The sequence below is a fragment of the Pseudopipra pipra genome, chromosome 5, assembly GCF_036250125.1.
Source record: "Pseudopipra pipra isolate bDixPip1 chromosome 5, bDixPip1.hap1, whole genome shotgun sequence".
Lineage (NCBI taxonomy): Eukaryota > Metazoa > Chordata > Aves > Passeriformes > Pipridae > Pseudopipra > Pseudopipra pipra.
In genome coordinates, this window is record NC_087553.1 from 34383049 (window position 1) to 34400509 (window position 17461).

The 17461-nt window shown below is 36.0% G+C and overlaps 1 long non-coding RNA gene across 2 annotated transcripts in view; it reads right to left on the reverse strand.

Annotated features, from left to right (window-relative positions):
- Nucleotides 1-17461, reverse strand: part of LOC135415286 (uncharacterized) — a 69317-nt gene that overhangs the window by 25291 nt on the left and 26565 nt on the right. Inside the window, exon 5 of one of the 2 annotated variants that reach the window (XR_010431053.1) lies at nucleotides 9773-12521. The exons of the other annotated variant lie outside the window; for it this stretch is intronic. This is a non-coding gene — a long non-coding RNA (uncharacterized LOC135415286). Of the gene's footprint in view, nucleotides 1-9772; nucleotides 12522-17461 lie in introns of those variants that run through there. 2 annotated transcript variants of the gene reach the window in all.

Here is a 17461-nt window from a genome sequence, read left to right on the forward strand (position 1 = left end):
CCAATATACTGTAGGGGAAATCTGTATCATGAATTTTATGCCAATGGTTTTGTGGACATTATATTATAGCATTTTATCTTCTGTTTTTCTTTTTGTGATGCAGTTCATTAAACACATTTCTTCCTAAATCCTGTTGTATTCATTCTGATTCACTAAAGCCCTCTGAAACCAAGAAAAGTCTCCAGGATATATATGCTCAAAACAAACCTGAAACTCTGGAGAACATTAATTTTTCTTTATATATCAACATACTCAGCTCAATTTGTTACAGTAATATTAAAATTAAACAATTTTAAAGCAAGGAACTGTGTAGGAATTATTCCCACTACACTGCCCCAAAGACTTCTTCTTTTCAAACAAGCAAATTATCTCTATCATCTTTGTAGTAAAAAAAAAAACAAACATAAAAACTTACTACAATACAATGAACACAGCCTAGCTACCTACCTTACGTATTTTTCTACAATATTTGCTGTAAAATGCATGAGTAAAATTGTAAACCAATAAATGGTTACAGAAATAAACCATGTTTTACATATGCTTCAAGTCACTCTGTTGATAAAAGAAGAAAGAATTAGAAAGCCTTCTAGAAAGAATTAGAAAACCATGACAGAAGATATAACAGCCAAGCTCTGAAGCTGTTAGACATTTGGCAGGTCTCAATATTTGTTGAACGGAAGCAAGTGAAACAGTAGGTGATACAAATATTGTAAATGTATAAATCAGGCAGCCTTGTCATAGTTGAACTATTCCTTCATAAATTTTTATTATTTTCACTTTCTTTCAAGAAAGCTGAAAAATTACATAGTTTTGAGTACTTGCTGCCTACTTAGAAAAAAAAATAGTTGTTCCTAAGCAGTGTTAGGATTATGTTTCAGTCTTCCAGGAATTCATGAGAGCAAATTAATATAGAAAGGAGGGAAAGAGAAAGATAGAACAAATGCTGTACCTTTCAAATGTCAAGAAAGGTGACAATGGCCTGTACTACCATTCACAGTCCACATTTGAGTTCTGATTATAAACCAGTTCCTAGACTGCCTTTTCTATTAACAACATAAGTTTTCTGGGGAGCCTTTTATTTGGAGTTCCTTATTTTATATCTCCAGGCTTCAGATATCGCTTACATATAGAAATCCATAAACAGAAAACAGAATCATCACACTTATCTTTCAAATCATTTCCCCCTTATTTTTGAAGGATGCAAAATGGAGCATATACATGTTCACACTCCTACTAAATAAGTTTTAAATGATTTTTTACTGATTATAGATCAACTGCATGCTATGAATTACTCTGTAGCCATAACTGATGTCTCATTTTCATTGCAGAACAAATGGAAAAGAGTGAGTCTGAAAAAGAAAACAACTTTTTTAAGATATAAAGCTGAAGTAAATTTACAGTATAAGGTTACTTTAAATTGAAAGAATCTAATTGAGTGTTGAAGAATATAGTATAAACTATTTCACAATTTTCTTCAATTTTTTTTATTTGTGAAAAGGAAGAACTTAGCAGTAATTTTTCTGGATAACATTTACCCACAGCATCATGAACAACTGAAAACTGAAATGTAGTAGACTTTTTACTACACAGCATTACTTGCTGCTATGCCAGTTACATGAAATGTAGGACAAAAATGCATCCTAATCAACTATGTGTTTCATATGAATAAATTCCTGAATCTTGCAAAAATTTCAAGTAAGGATGTTATCCACAGTATGCTTTTGATTAATAACACCTACTTCTAGAGGCTTCAGTGGGCTTTAGATTAAGGTCTCAAAGAGCAGAGCAGGATCTGAGGAACAAAATGAAGCTGTTAAAGTCATGCAGAACTATATGATGCACCAAATATCTCCAGGTAAGCCCAGCCCTACTGTTTCCTCTGCATCTGTATACTTTCTTATGCAGGGTAATGTTTTCAAGGTGGATCCAAATAAACCACTACACTGACATACATATGTTGGTAATAATGTGGCCAGACTCTTCTGTACCTAATTTTCATTCCAGAAAAGATTATATATTCTTAGAGCAATGATGTGTTTCATTAGGCTGTGGTAAAATATTCCTCAGGGTATAATAGCATGGATGCTGTACTTAACTAAGCCAACTTTCAGAAGAAGCGACAGTGATGACAACTTAATTCCAGCCTTCCAGCTTTGATAATAGCACAGCTGTGAAGTGCTGCTAGGAACATCTTAAATGTTAAAACTAGTCTTCAGTGAAGTGACCCAAAAGTATAGCCTTTGGAAATATTGGTGACATTACAGCTGTTTTCCTTAGACAAGTAAAGTTCATATGCACCTCTTTCAGACCCACTAGGATATCTTCAGACCCATCTAGAAGGCTTTTCATAGAACAAAAATATTAACACAGTATGCCTGCCACAGAGATTCTGACCCCACCTATTTCAAAAAGGTCTATAATTCCTATTTTCACATGAAAACAGAGCTATGCTTTCAAATATTTGTATTTATCAATAAACAAGAAAAAGGCAATGCACTACCTGAAGGGAAAGTCTAAAGGCACTGGAGCTTGGGATTTGGGCTGTTACTCACAGAAATATACAGCTGTTAGAGTTGAATAATGACTATTATTTTAGATCAAACTTTTGCTTGAAACTGGAAAATTCAATCTGAACAAAATCTTTACAATTTACAAATCTTTCCTTTTTTGTGCCCAAAGGCTTTGACTGCTTCACTCATTGTCTCTCTGGGCAGTGGATTCAGCATATGTGGTCATTACCCTTGCCATAGTTCATCAGCTCACTTGCACTACTTCCTGATACAATTAAGGGTAAAAGTAATATTTTTGGGGTTTGTGGCTTTCTTTCCTTATGTTAGGCCTGTTCACAGGCAGGTGGTTTTGTGGTACTTATACTAATTTTATACTAATGTTGTTATGCATCATGATCTTGAGTCAGGAGTGTTGTCTCATCTATGAAACAGGAAATTAAAATCTGGCTTAATGACACCTTTGCTTTTCTTACCACTTAATGAAATTATATTTAAAACATGTCTTTCTCATCTCTGTAAATTGTCATGAGTCAGCATTAAGATCAAATGCCTATGTAATTCTCACTCCTGCCCTCCATGCACTAGTACAAGTATCTTTTCTGAATGCTTTTTCAATTCTTATTTTTTATCTATCAAAATAGCTTGAATTCAGATTTTTTCCCCAAATCTAGTCACTTGTGTAGCTTTATAAATGCTTATACCAACGGAAGGGAGGGCATGGTGGCAGGTAGGAAACTGTGGGCAGAGCAGCATAATAACAGCATCCTTCCTCACCCTAAAGCCTCTGTGACTATCTGAAGTATGAAGCTTTTCCTCAACTGCTCTACAAAAGTGGTGAAGAAAATAAGAGTTAACAAAATATATAGTTTTGTTCAAAAGTCTGTCACTTTGAGGTTCAGTACAAAATCTGAAAATATTTTAATTCAGATATTTGTATTATACTCTCTTCCTATGTGGCCACCTAATTTTTATACATGTAACCCACTTTTAACAGTATGGTGGGAATTAACATGAAATGAAAAATCCTGATACATTTGCCTATACCACTGACATTTTCCTCATGTACAGGAACGACAGAGATTTTGAAAGCAGAGGGTGAGGCTTTTTTTTAAATGAGAATTGTTACTGTTGTGCCCTTGCTCTAATATTAGAAATTTTCAAATCCCCTTTCAAATGATGCTTATATATGTTTTTTATGTTTGAGATGTTACAAAACTAAAGGAAATCTTCATATTTAAAACACTCTATGTACCCATTTCAAACAGGTGGTTGCACTTAGAAATAATACTGTTCATAATCTTTCATTAGCGAACTCAGACATTATTTAATGGATTCCAGCTCATACTAAAATTGTACATCTCATTTGAGCTGCAAGACACTTAGAAAATTCTAGTTTCCTTTTAGAGGTTTGAAAAAAGAACAAATTTAATGTGTAACCACTTTGTGAAATATAATAATTAGGAAAGTTTAAAAAACATTTAGTTATGTTTTTAATAACTATTTACCATAATCCAGCACTTCCATACTGAATCATCACTAACCTGGAAGCATATTGTCTGCTGTACACATCTGGCATTGCACAGGCAATCTAACTTATCATGGTAAGAAACATGTTTTCCTGTACATACCACCTGTGTATGGCAGCTGAAAAGCAAATGACTCAACAACTTGAAAAAAAAATGTGCAGAATTACATTCATCTGCTAATAGAATTCTTTAACAAGAATTAACTGGGAAACTTGGAAACATATTTAACTAATCAACTATACAAATTACAAATATATGAGGGAATAGAAAATAGATAAGCTTTCTTCAACACTGAAAAATGGTAGATTAGTGATTCAAATATGACATTCCCAGGTTACTTCAGGGTGTGATGGACCCTTGGTTGAAAGATACAATAAATATAAAAGATAATATGTCTGTTTTTCTAGAGGTCACAGTTGTGATTCATGTGTAAAAGAAGAAAAGGCTATATTTTACAACTTGAGATGGAAGAAGACTTGGATAACCCAGAGGTTATCCACAAGAAATGGAAACCATTAAATGGTAGCCATAGTATATCTGTCTAAAGTGTTGAAGTTTCTGTGTGAAGTTTCTCACGTGTTGTACTTATTTTCTTTGCACAGCGTATGTCTGGCAGACAGGAAGGAAACAGTTGCTTCAAAGAGAACTTTGAAGAACATAATGAAAGGGCCAAACAACAATCCTTATCTACCAAATTGATGACTCAGAGTTTTTGATTTTTTAATTTTTATCGCTTTTATAAGTAGTTAGGTAGTGGATGTAGATTTTAATGTATAAGTATTTCCAGTAGAAGTAACTACAGCAGCACATAACTCAGGTACCATTTCCACACTGAAGTCACTATCATCCTCTGACAAGGCACTGACATTCTCTACCAGCATAATTAACATACATTCTTTTGCTGTCTCACTGTGTTATATCCCTTACCAGTATTTTCTATTAAAAGTAACGGCAGTAGCTTAACAGTTGCACATACCAAACCCCATCCCATATCAATCCCTCAAAATTCTGTTAGCTGTTTAGTCTTCTTTTCAATGTGGAATTGCAGAAAAACACCTTAAGACCAGCACCAGAAGATGTAAACATAGGCAAAAGTGACCTTCAAACCTGGAAATTTGGAGGGCCTCCAAGAACTCAACATGCTGTGAGGAGGATGAAGATGATGAAAGAGGGGTCTCAAATTCCCCAAGACTAAATTCCCAAAGGGGTGTGCCGGGAGGCAGAATGGGGCAGAACCAGGGGATTGGATGAATGGGGATTGGATGGACATTATTATAAAATCATAGAACCCGTGTCCGAGCGCACGCGCATGACTGGGGCCTGGAGGCTCATTAAAATGTCTGTTCTTCTTATCTCTATACTAAATTGGCCTGGAGTCTTTTTTTCTCCTTGGTCTTTTAGGCAACAAATCCGTCTAAAGTTTTAATCACTTTCATCTTTTTCTGTTTTAAAACATATACAGCTGGTTGAAAAATTTCAGCAGCTAATTCCAAATGGGTTTGATATGTCATCACACTTGTCTCATTTCTAAAAATGTCAGTGTGATACAGGTTAACACTCAGGAAAGAAGATTCATCAGTTATATCCTTGGCTCTACTAATGATTTTCAGACTGATTTCCAGCAAACAACTCATCAACATTTGCTTGCATGTAAAGAGGACCCCACACCAGAACTACTCACAGTGCTCAAAGAGGAGGTCCAAGCAGAGATAACCTTTAGCATTATACCAAAAAGCACATCAAAAAAGCATCCTGCTCACTGCTAGGGTGCCATAGATCAAGTGTGTGTGAATAGGAAACTTAAGCATCCAGGAAATGTTTTAGGATTAATTTAGTAACAAAAGTTTAGAAAGGCGTTTCACAATACCATGGGATTTAAATTTTGAAAATTAAACATAGTTAAGAGACTAAAATTTTGTGGCTGGGTTTATCAATACCTATTCCTGTGCAGATTGAGAAGAACAACTTCATATCTCTTTCATAACCATGCCTGTTGGAGATTCAACAATTAGGTGCTCTTAAATGTAAGTGCCTTAAAGATCCTAAATCCTCTGATGTGTTTTGCATATCTCTAAAAATATGCACAGTACTGAGCAGAAAATCATTTATTCAAATGCATATTGATGTCTGTGAAAATAAGCATTAACATGGAGTTACAGGTTGTCACCCCAGGCTTATTGCTTCATTGGGGTGTGCTACCTCACTGAAGACTTTACCTCTTATACTAGCATATGACAATACCTCCCTTCAGAATAGCATAACATTCCAAGTTACAGGCATCCAGAAGATAGGGTTTCTTACATTATTTATTATATGCAAGGGAAAAATCCATTACTCATTTGTGATCACCAGAGGTCACTTTATGAGGCAATTATACTCAAAGTTATCTTTTTTTCTTTTTTCAGCAAAGGAAAGGTTTAATTATGATAATAGGAAAATGTGTATGAAAGTGAGTAGTTGAAAACCAAATATAACACTAAAATGTGATGCTAAATATCGCTAAGAATAAGGTTCATCCTTTGACATTGGGTGAGTGGGCTAATTCAGAAATCTGGCTTTACCTTTATGAGTTCTGTCAGTCTGCATCTTCTTTGTCACTCTGTTCGAGTACAATCATCCTGTCTTTCCTTCATACACCTTTTGAAAAGTTATTCCATTGAAAGCACAGCTTTTCCATTTATGCTGCCTTACACTATAATAACTCACAATTTATCTATCTCCTGCTTCATGTAATATATTACATGCCAAATAAGAGCATGAAACTTCATCTGTACCCCACTTACTTCATGTAATTCATCATAGAAGCTCACTTTCCTCTCACCATGGAGACCACTTAAAACATTTTAATAATACTGTGGAAAACTTGATATTTTGAAAGGCCTTCTTTTTAGTTTCAGAAGTTCTTGTCATCCTAAGCGTCTATTGACATACTTAATGAGATTTTGGTGTGTTTTGTGGTCTTATAACCTATTGCATCTTTGAAGAAATTATCTAAACCAACAGACTACACACAAGGCTGAGTAGGGCATGACACACTTCCCATGTCTCCTCTTTGATCTAAAATACAGTGCAGCAAGGCATGGAAAATGTAGAGGGAGAAGAGCAGGCAGAGGAAAAGGGAACATAAATTTCAAGCAGGTTGATTTAATAACCTACTGGTTGATTCATTCAGGATCTAATTATCAAGCACACTGGGTAGAGATTCAAGAATATCATAAAGCAGCCATCCTAATTAAAAAGAATAAAAGTTTGATTATTTATAAATTACAGACACAATTATGAAAGGATAAGTAAAAGTATGGAAATACTGCATTGTTGAAACACATGTTTAGTGGATAAGACCACAGATCCATATAGACCTGTGTATGTCCTTTGGAGTAACTATTAAAGGATCCATGGGAGGGCACTTAAGTCAGTGTATATAGACAACAATTGTGCCCTTTACATACTTTTTCAGGGCACTTTCCCAGTTTTCCCTTGTACTTTAGAGGTTTCCTAATGGTTTATCTACTAGCCATTTGCAGTGCGTTGACCATGGCTGGATGCCAGGCACCCACCAGAACTGCTCTATCACTGCACTCCACAGCTGGACAGGGGAGAGAAAATATAAAAAAAGGTTTGTTAGTTGAGGTAAGGTCTGGGAGAGATCACTCACCAATCGTCACAGACAAAACAAACTTAACTTGTGGATAATAACTGAATTTATTATTAACAAAATCAGAGCAGGGTAATGAGAAGTAAAATAAAACTTTAAAACACCTTCTCCCCAGCCCTCCCTCCTTCCCAAACTCTACCTCCCCACCAGTGGCCCAAGGAGAAGGGGAATGGGGGTTATGATCAGTTCATCACATGTTGCTCCTGCCACTGCTTAGGGAGAAGAGTCCTTCCCCTGCTCCAGCGTGGGGTCTCTCCCACGGGAGACAGTTCTCCATGAACTTCTCCAGTGTGAATCCATCCCACAGAAAACAGCTCTTCATGAACTGCTGCAATATGGATCACTCTTCCACAGGGTGCAGTCCTTCAGGCACAGGTTGCTCCAGTGTGGGTGCCCCACAGGGTCACAAGTCCTACCAGGAAACCTGCTCCAGTATGGGCTCCTCTCTCCACAGGTCTGCAGATCCCTGCCAGGACCCTGCTCCAGCATGGGCCTCCCATGGTGTCACAGCTCTCTTTCAGGCATCCACCTGCTCCGGCATGGGTCTTCTGCATGGCTGCAGGTGGATCTCTGCATCCCCACAGTCCTCCATGAACTGCAGGGGCACAGCTGCCTCCCCATGGTCTGCATCACGGGCTGCAGGGGAATCTCAGCTCTGGTGCCTGGAGCAACTCCTGCCCCTCCTTCTCCATTGACCTTAGTGTCTGCATAGTTGTTCCTTTCACATATTCTCACTCCAGTCTTCTCCAGCTGCCATTTTATCTGCACAATAACTTTTTTTTCTCCTTCTTAAATATGTTATCACAGAGGTGTTACTATCATTGTTGATTGGCTTGGCCTTGGCCAGCAGCAGATCCATCCTGGAGCTGGCTGGCATTGGCTCTATCAGACATGGAGGAAGTTCACGTCAGCTTTTCACAGAAGCCACTCTAGAGCCCCACTGCTACCAAAACCTGGCTATGCGAACCCAACACAGTATTGATGAAATTCTTAGATAAATGTTGAACTAGATGATCTTTAAGGTGCATTCCAACCCCAACCATTCCATACCATCTAGACTGAAACATTTGTTGAAATACATTTTACCAACTTTTCCTAAAATCACTTCAACAATTCTGAGAAGTGTCAATATACTCGCATACTGCTTTCCTTGTAAAGATAAACTGATCTCATAAACTGTCTTAAGCTCTCCTGCATGGAACTAAGGTTCAGCCCATAAAGAAGTTTCAAATATTGTTGCAACTTAAAATTTTATGTATGTTCCTCTTTGGTCTATGTTAAGACTCACAAGAGCAACTACAACTGAAGCCTGAGAGCTGAAACCATGTCTTCAAAGGTGCTAGAATAATGTGCTCTGTACACGAACCTTTACAGAAACTTTAGAGTTCAAATGTGAAGAAGTGTTCTCACTATTCTACCTCTTGGTGGTTAATGAAATTTTCTATTTATGAGGCTTTCTGTGTTTATTTATTGTGCTTTCACTTTTATTACTCAGCTATTTTGCTCTATTGATATATTGGGATATATTGGGTTTTCTTAATTAAATTGTGGTTTAACTATTGTTGTTCAGAATTCACAAGTCTCTTGACAGGGGTACCTATTAATACAAATATTTCAGTATTATTCTTTCTAATACAGCCCATTATTGTGTCACATAGTATTCTTTATTTTAATATAAGCACCAGAATATGACCTACTGGAAATGGGGGGGGGAAGGCTGTTCAGTTTAAAAAAAAAGGAAAAGAAAAAAAAAAGAAAATTAAGGAAAACAATAAATCATTCAAAGGCACAAATTGTAGTATCTACTGGAAACACGAGAGACCATGAGCAAATTTCACTAGCAGCATGGAATCAGAAAGAGATATCCTTCAAGTGAGGAAGGATTTGTATTTTCCTTGACCTTGGTTCATGGACACAGAAAAAGTATGAGGAACTGAAAAGCATTAAGCAAAATTAATTAAGAAAGTGACTTTAATAACTTTAATATTTTAATGTAGAAAGTTTTCATTTAGACCTATCATTACTAAAAATAGGAGATATTAATTCTTATAAACAATAGAAATTTATTCAGTAGTGATCCTTTCATTAAAGTTTTATTTAAAGACACTTCATACTATTAAATAATACAGTAACAGATCTGAATAATAAATAATATAGGAATTGAGGAAGAGAGAAATTAAACAGTTTCAGAAAATGGATTTTTTCTTTCTAAGAGATATATGAGCTAAAAAAAAAAGAACATAGGCACAAATAGACTGTTCTATATGATAGGAGCTGTACTGGAAGCAATGCCATCTGTGACCAAGTTGTACTATGGATAATTAACTGAGGAAGTATTTAGTGAGTGATGCATAAAGACATAACATGATAATATGAAATAAAACATAAAAAATCTCCAGAGAATGACTGGGAAAAAGAAAACATAGAATATGTGGTTTGGATTTTTTCTTGTTTTCTTTTTTTTAACTCTGATACCTAATGATTACTATCGTCAGATTAGAACCACGTTGCATACAATTTTGTTGTTAAGAGAGAGAAAAAATTCAAATTTTGATCAGAAGGAATCAATAGTTAGGTACTCAAACCCCCAGTTTAACCTCCTGTTATCATTTGAAACATTCAAAACTGAAAAACACCCACACTGAAATGAAAAGAGAAAATGGTATTATTAGCTATAGTTCAGATGCCCAAATATTAGTAAGCACTCAATCAGATGAAGGTGAAAAATAAAATCTTGGACAAGTGTGTCCCGTCATCCCTTCCTCCATTTGCATATACATTGGAAGTCAAGGTCAGACTTCCTTTGACTGAAAATGTCCACCATAAAATAATTTGTCATGGTATGGTAATATTTATGTAGAGAATTTATTTAACATAATTTGTAAACTGAACACTAAAAGGTCTCGGTCACTTATATGAACAATCATCCTCAATAAGCACTCCCTTGTGTTGATCTGTCAATGGGAGTACAAAAGATTTCTCTGTTGTTGCCTAAAGGTCCAGGAGAAAAAGACTCTCCAGGCAATATTAGATAAGATAGCAGCTCTTTTTATGAAGGCCTTCAGGCCATGGAGTGCAAGAAGACAGTTAGACCAAAGCTCCGGGAATGCGACACACAAACTGTAAGAAAGTAAGGGTCTAAAGTGAAGGAAAACTCCAGCTACATGAAAATCTACAAAAGCTAAAAATCCTAAAAATTCTAAGGCATCACTGTGCAGAAGCTAAGTGAATCTGAATCCATGTTTTAATAATTTATTTTCTTTTTAGAGACACCTCTGCTCTTCTCTGAGTTTGGCAAAGAACATACTTTACATACTTATTCTTAATCTGACTTCATTGACTGAATTCTAAAAAAATTATAATTTTTTGGTATTTATATTTTACACTTTGTGGGATGTATAATTCCTTTGCAAATCACTTTAGGCATCAGAATCCATTCTGATTATGATCATAGCTTGTTCACTGTGATAAAACTTAGGGTGGTAATAAACATTATTAATTAGAGGATATTAGGTCTTCTTAACACAAGAGTTAGCAACAGAATATCAAAATAGCTTGCTCTTAACAGGGATTCTGTTGTGAACTATAACTATTTCAACCCCATTAGAAGAATTTTCAGCACTAGTGTACTCTATTTTTATAACAACTATAATTGCTTGTGTCAAAATTAATGTACTAAAATTTTGCATATTTATGATCCTATATGTTTGGTTCTCTCTTCTACTGAACTGAAAACTATATCAACTTTTTTTTATAAATGTATTCATTTTTAATTTGCAGAACTGAAATTTTTTTCGTTGCAACAAAGAACAGAGAAACACTCAGAAATGTAGTTCTGTGACAGGATGCTCTTTCTTTAACACTGTCTGTCACTTGCCCTTCAGAAATAATTGAGAATATTTTGCTAAGGTATTTTTAGAGGCTCTTATATTTGACGAACTGTAAACTTTTTCTTAAACAGCTATTTTACTTTTCATTTAATCCCTAAGCCTTTTATTCTACAATGTACAAATGTGCTTTCACTTACCCAGAGGAAAGGAGGTAGAAATTTGTATTTACAGAATTATAACTTCTGCAAAAAAAAATCCAAATTTAAATAAAACCAATAACACTGGGTTGCTTTTTTTGTTTGTTTGCTTTTTGTTACTTTAGTATAGTACTATTAGGTTTTGTAATTTCCACAGAGAGGCCACCCTAACCAGCTGTTATTTGAGTGGATTGGTTTATCTAAATTAAACATACATATATGACCACCATGTTTTCAGTTCCAAGCTTCAAGTTGTTCTTGTGTCACGAATATACTCAAATATTTCACTTTCTTGCCCTTTATGCTTTTAGTAAGCTCAGCCTCTCATAACAGGGAAGTAGATCGTGCCTTGTAATCTTCTTTACAGCAGCAAACGGAATGGAAAGTGGTACCAGGGACTTGTTCTGTCTTCAGAGTATAAGATTACTTCAGGTAAATGAAAAAGTTTTCTACTAGAAAAAGGCTACATGCAACAAAGCTCAGTAGTCTAAATGTAGAGCTTATTAAATGTATGAATGAGATTGCCCTATACAACTCTTGGCCTTGCTGAGGAGAACCCTCTCCAGTCCAGCTCACCCACATATCAGAAGGACATCCTCTCTGTGTAAATCTCCCCTTTTCCATTTTGCAGCTCCAAAGTTCTCCTTTTAATTTCTGTGATACTTTTCCAGATTTGAAGCAATTTGCCTTGCAATTGATTCTGCTGTGACACTACTGGGGAGTAATTTTTTCTTACCTTATCATAAAACTGTGTCTGCCCTATGTAGCGTCTGACTTGTATCTCTCCTCAGCTCATGCATCATCTGCATTTGAAAACAAATATCTTCTAATCACACACATAATGCAATCACAGATAGGGAAATAAAAAACAAACAAACAAACAAAAAGATCAAGGAAAAAAATCCCTAAAAGATTACAGAATTGTTTAAATGTCAGAGGTATGTATATGTTAACAGCACTTTGACCCATTCTTAAACATGGTTCAGATAAAATTTCTCAAACACAGAGTATCTAATGTAATATGCACCAGATGTAGAAGACCACAGCCCTCCCAGGTCCACACATACTGGTTAATGCAATTTCATCAATATACTGGCATCGTATATTGTCTGGATCATAATCCACAGTAGAACTTGATGCAATGACACCCTGAAGAATATTATGATCATTTTTTCTTGCTGCAGGTCTTACAGACCTAATCACACAGTCATACCCATGCTAAAATTGAAGAAATATTTAAGGTTTGGTACAGTTTAATTTGGATATGAGGGATACCCTACACTGATAAGGAAACCAGGCAAATTGAATTCCTTATGATGAAAATATTAGAAACTTTCCAGGAGAGTCTACTTCACTAGAAGTTCCTTCAATATCCTCTTTAATTTGGAGCCAAGAATTGCCTTCTGGAAGAACACTGTATTTACCATTGATTTTAAAGATGGACCAAATCCCTAACATAGAGACAACTTTGAAATTTAAAATTCAATGAAATAAACAGGTTTTTTTCAGTTAATTAATTTCTTAGGCATCCTTGAGAGTAATTCTTTAGTAAGAAATGGAACTGTCCATAAATTGTATTACTAGAGATGATCATGAGTATCTCATATTTCTACATGTTAAATTCTCAAAAGAGCAGAGGAAGGGAAATCAGAATCTGATATCCCAGGACTTGCCTTATTTTTGCAACCCCTGTCCCCTGTGTAATATCACTCAGTGGCAGGGATCAAAAGCAATCAAGCTGAAATAATTTAATTTAGAAGAAAAAGGATCTGCTAATACAGAGCTCTCAGCTCTGGAGTCGAGTTTGTTCAGTCTGATTTTGTGATGCAGGACCAACAAAGGACTGAAAAGTTCAAACCTGATATATTTTTTTGTGATGATGGCTGAATTCTTCAAGAACAGTAAAGCATATATTTATTTATTATGTGATTTATAAGATCAAGTTGGTTAACATTATTTCAGGCCAGGGTTTGTTCTTTCTTCTCCTTTTGGGTCATGGTTTTCTCAGGTAAATACAAGATAACTCTTTTTTATAAATTGGAAAAATTAAATTTTTTAAAATGCTCTGGGATTGGACAAAGTGCTTGCTTTAGATGGATTTTTTTATAGAGTTTTAAAATATGATGCATGTTTTCACCAACCACTGCACATTCTAAACTTTTTGTGCAGTAGTTTTGATGCAAATGCAGCCACTAATAACTTCTCTGAGGGTGGTGAATCCTGTCCTGAAATTGAGAAGAGAAGCTATTTTCCCACAGCATTTTATATCCATGTAGCGTATCTCATGGAAAATAATTTGTCCCGAAATGGAATTTCTAACCAAGTAGTGATTTTGAGAAAGAACAAGGACAATGTTTTAAATTCAGTTTTGTTTGAGTTCCTTTCATTTTAAGCTGAAGGACAGATCTTTAAGTACTATAAACACATTGCACTTTCTACAACATGTTCACATATCAAGCATGAAAAGCGTATTCATAAATAAAGACTCATATATTGTGTTCTGGGCCCTGTTCAGAAAACAAACTTTGCCCATGAAATGTACCATCAATGTTAAAGTGCAGGAGTTCATTCTTGTGGACCTGAAAGAAATTCAGGCTAAGAAATTCAATTGTCCGAATCTCACTTGCAGTCCAGAAACCACAAAATTAAGATATTGTGGCATCTCAAAATAAATTGTGAGAAATTTAGGCTTTTTTTGAATTTTGCAAGATCAGTCTCTATGCTTTCCTTTTATCTACCTTTATTGCTACACAGTCCTTACAGAGAGCTTTCTCTAGCCTGTCTCCATGGTTGAGTAAGAAGTTGAGAGAAATGCAGTAGGAAACTCAAAATGCTTAGACCTTGCATGTGTAAAGAAAAATGGAAAGAAAAAGGAGAAAAAAATGCAGATTTTTTTTTTTTTTTTGGTATGAGATCTGGTGACTTAAGTGAAAACTTCCACAGGGATTTCCAGACTACCTCTATTTTTAATTCGAAACTGTGTTCTAATGAGGTAATATAACATTCCTAACCCAGTTTTTGCCATATAGGTACATAAATCTGTACACACTTTGTATATATATGATATATACAGATAGACACACAGACAGAGACGTGGATAAATGGATGGATTAAAGACTGAAATTCTTTCCTAGTAGCTTTCCCCATTTCGTATGTGCAGTGGGAGAAGTTGAAGCATTTATTTCAAAGGCAGTCATTTGAAGAGTGCCTGCCATCTCTGCACAGAGAAGCAGTCCCTGAGGATTGCATTCTAACCATGATGGGAACAACCTTTGCATTTCTCCATTAATTTTAATTTTGTTTATGATATTCATAAGGAAACATTATGCCATAGTTACTAAGCAAAATAGTCTCTCTGAAATATTTTACTCTCATTATGGGCTTTCAAAGGAAGAAGCAGCTCCTACATACAAATTTCATGCCTGTCACAGGCCCTGGAAAACATATCCCTTTTTTATTTTGGGTTGGGTTTTGATTGGGTTTTTCCACACACACACCCACGCTGTTATTCTCAACAAAATGCGGATGATTTTCTTTCTTTCATTCTCCCTAGAGTTTTCTGAAAGTTTGCCAACCCCTAATACGACAAAGAACTGCCCCCCTTGCTTCAGCTTCTGATTCATCCCAGGAGTCCAAGATGTAAACTAATTCTCCTCTTCAGGACTTTGTATTCTCTTTCAAAGCATTTCTGATAATGTTTGTAAACTTGTAAAATTAAATTAAATTGACAGAACAGAATAAAGAATGCTTTAGAATCGCAGAATAAAATAAGCAGTGGAAAGAGATGGATATTTTTTATATCTTCACTCTTTCCACTTTCCCATAGAACCCTTGAGATAATACAAGGCTCTCCCTGCAAGTCTCTGCTCTGTTGCATCAAGACGAACATTGGACTTTGTCATATCAAACCCCTATTAATCTAAGTACTAACCAACAGCCAAGAAGTGACTGGTATCTGCTTGAATCTAGAAGGGGAAAGCTGGGGCGGTCCTGGACACAGTCACAGCTGCAATGTCAGAGACAAGCACTGAGGAGTGCCAGTTCTCTGCAGCTGGAGGAGACAGACCGTACCTTCCACCAGACAAACCTAACGGAATCAGAGTGATTTTATTCCTGCATGTGTGTGGAGACAGCTTCTGGAAATTCACAGGATCATTAGAATGGTTAGGTTGGAAGGGACCTTAAAGATAATTTAGCTACAACCCCACTGCCATGGGCAGGGAACCTTTTACTACACCAGGTTGCTTAGAGCCCCATCCAGCTTGGTCTTGAACACATCCCAGGGTGGGGAGTCCATAATCTTTCTCGGCAACCTGCTCCAATGTTTCAACTCCCTCACAGTGAGGAATTTCTTCTAAACCTACCCTCCTTCAACTTAAGTGCATTCCCCCTTGTACTGTCACTACACGCCCTTATAAAAAGTCCTACTCCATCTCTCTTTTAGGCCCCCTTTAGGTACTGGAAGTTGCTATAAGGTCTCCCCAGAGCCTTCTCTTCCCCTGGCTGAACAACATCAATTCACTCAGCCTGCCTTCATGAGTGAGTTGTTCCAGCCCTGTGATCAACTTAGCTGCTCTTCTCTGGACTCTTTCCGGCAGGGCCCTGTCTTTCTTGTGTTGGGAGCCCCAGACCTCAACACAGTACTCCAGGTGAGGTCTCACAAGGTCAGATTACAGGGGAAGAATCGTTTCCCTTGGTCTGCTAGTCACTCCTCTTTTGATGACACATAGGACATGATTGGCTTTCTGGGCAAAAGCTAGGAATAAATACCTCCAAATAAACTCAGGCAACCCTTTGTCACTTTCCAACTAAAAATACATGTAAAATGTTATTCAGAAAAGATTTGCTTTGGAATAATATAATGAACAATTTTGCTGAAGCACTGCAAAAGTCTGCACATTAATGTCTTGCCAGTAATAAGATTTTTTTCCATGGTCACTAACAGAGCCATCTGGTTTAACAGTCTTACTCCATGTCTGTTTAGACACAATTTCATTTCTAACCTTCTGGTGAACTTAATGGAAAGACACAATTGGCTGGTTTTAATTTACATTCTAAACACACTACATGACAATTGAATAGAAGAAGTTGTTTCGATCTTGAGTTATAACTAACATAAATGTCTGCAAAATGTATGCATCTAATTTTCCATGCATTTGGCTTTGATTGATAAAAATATACACATAAAAAATGTTGATGTATATATTAAAAATAGATTATATACCACTTTTTTAATTATTTAACAATAAAAATATTCTAATTACAATATAAAAAGCTCATGTCAAGGCATTCACATTTCTCCATGGGATATTTCTCATGTATTGTACCATGGCAATGAACCTTTAAGGAATTTTGTAAGTAAATCTGGCAAGAACATTGATTGTGAATTTATTTTTCTTATAATTTGTGTATGTTTTCTTTCTCTTTAGAACTTCTGCCCTTGTTAGATGAGGGATATGAACAATTCTTTTTACAAGTATGCCACAGATTCTGAGGTCAAAAGTTTCCAAAGTTTCTGTGTGGAAATATGGCAACTGTATCAAAAAAATATACAGAAATTTTCATGGCCATGTACAAGAAAAGGTTGGGAGCGCATACCAATTCCTTGTGAGAACTCTCAGAAGTATGTCCTTCTGCTAAAACTTGACCAAGAAATCCAATATTATAATTATAGTGACAACTAAGCATGGGATTTTAAAGGAAGATAACAGGGGTTTCACCAGCCCCGTCACAGCATGCTAAG